The sequence below is a fragment of the Xyrauchen texanus genome, chromosome 13 (genome assembly GCF_025860055.1).
Source record: "Xyrauchen texanus isolate HMW12.3.18 chromosome 13, RBS_HiC_50CHRs, whole genome shotgun sequence".
NCBI lineage: Eukaryota > Metazoa > Chordata > Actinopteri > Cypriniformes > Catostomidae > Xyrauchen > Xyrauchen texanus.
This window is the reverse complement of record NC_068288.1, coordinates 495,302-497,617: the sequence shown is the minus strand read 5'-3', so window position 1 is coordinate 497,617 and position 2,316 is coordinate 495,302.

Sequence of the window (2,316 nt, the reverse complement as noted above, 5' to 3'; positions counted from 1 at the left end):
TTTTTAATAAAACCTAATGTGTGCGTGGTAAATTGCTTACCCACATTTCAATGCCATTTTGTGCATACACAATGTTTAAACATCAGGCCCCTGGTCTGTAAACATACCAAATTGCGTAGAAAATGTCACAAGTCCATGTGTGTTTGCAATAGACTTTAGTCTTTTTCTACCTGCTGTCAGGATTAAGCCCTCCTCCTGAAGTCTCGAGGAGATCTCGTTCACAGAGCTCTTGACAGCCTTCTGTTGTCATCCATTCATCTTCACATTCCTGAGCACATGCACAGCATTCCAGGCAGGGTGCATCCCAGTGCTGAAGAATCTCACACACGAGAGTGTGTAAAGAACTACAGTATTAATGAGATGAGAAACTCTCACATGTGGCCACAGCATAGTTTTTTAGTTATATGTTTGGCAATAAGTCAACCTGTTGAGGTTAATCAGACAGCATAAACTAAAATCCTAACATATGAATGAATTGATAGTAAAACTTTCAGAGCTCAGTGTATTTTAGTCATAACTAAGTTTGGTAACACCAAGACAAAGAGAAAGTCACACCACAATTGGCTTTGTATGAGAAGTTTGGCTTTATCAGAAAGATTTAACCCTATTTTAGGTATTTGTTAATTTCTTTCTTTTGTTAAAATAAGACAGGTGTCTAATTAACGGCCTAAAATAAATTATCCGTTGGTACACATGTGCAAGTACTACGCCCCAACGAGTATTATCCTTCCTTTCTCAAATAAACAATCCCAACCACACCTAACATGTACTGTTTAATCTTTCTCTTTTAAAATAAAGCTTCATGCTTCACATTTGAATATTTTGTTTTTTATGTTCTGTGTGGAGTGTAATGTAATACATTGGTTATTATAAAGTTGCCTTTCACACTGAAAATATTGTGAGCTCTTTCCAGCTCAGGTGTGTTCTAGCTAGTTACCTTGAAACAACCTCCATTTAAACAAAAGAAGAAAAGAAAATTAAAACTGTATTTTACATGATATTTTAAGCAGTGTCCTGCTCTGACATGCTAAGCTTCTCCTTGTATACAGTACTGTGTATACAGGCTAGATTTTAACTTTTTCTCTTGACCATAGATGACACTAAATCTCATCTCAACATATTAATTGATTGGCTGTGCTCCTCTAAACTTGGTATTTTTTCTGAATATCAACATTTGTGAGATTCATTCCATCAACACAGTTTTGAAGTTGATCTAATTTTGTGCCATTTCAAAATAGTTATCTATAGCATCCTATTATGTTGAATATTAAAAGTTATTTTATCTATTTGTTAATGGGGAATTTGTGGACACAGTAATGCATTTAGATTTGTGGTGTAAAATATTTTGTTTTCATTTGAAGTGAAAATGCACTGGTAAGGGGTCATCGTACCCCAGTAGTAGTGACACCCTTTTGTTTGGATTTCCCATAATAGTATATTGGATGATGCAACATTATCTGGTACACACTAAACATATATCCAAATATGTTACAATGTAATAACAAATATATATTGTTCTCCAATCTTCCTCTACATTTGAACCTAAACTCTTGATGAAAATGACAAATGAAATTAAACAAAAATGATGTTGGTTTTGAGTATTCAGTATTCAGCCAGTAAATTCCAGTTAGGAGCTTCACAAGAGAGATGGTGAAGGTAAATAACAAACGAACGATAGTGGAGAGTGAAAAAATAAATAATAAGGAAACTGGGTAAGGGAGGTAGTGAGAAAGAGGGAGTGAGAGAAAGAGGGCGAGGCATTAGGCTTGAATCTCTGTCACACCCTACCATGTGACGGTGCATGTTAGAAATGTGGGCTAACTACCCCAGCACTGCTGAGAGGAAGTGACCCGGCCACATTCCACACCATCTCACATTCACAGACTTATCTAAACTTTAACATGGTACAAAAAGTAAAAGAGCACTTTAAAGGAAATAAGTCAAGCAAATAATCACATTGATCAAGCTGTTTTTAATTCTAAATCACCATAGAGATGTAATTATTAGAGCAAATTAGAGTGAATAATGAGTGAAATCAGGTTTTAGGCCAATCCAAGGCTTATTGTAACAAGTCTTATATTTCCTTGTGGTCATTCTTTTAAGGTCAGAGAAGTCAGAGAATGTGACATAGTCGTGTGTGTGTGTGTGTGTGTGTGTGTGTGTGTGTGTGTGTGTGTGTGTGTGTGTGTGTGTGTGTGTATGTGTGAGTGAGTGAGTGAGTGAGTGAGAAAGAAAGAAAGAAACTGGTCTGACTGGTCCTGCAGAAAGAGGTGGTCTGGGTGTCGCCCAACACCTGTCACACAGGGCGAAGTGGAG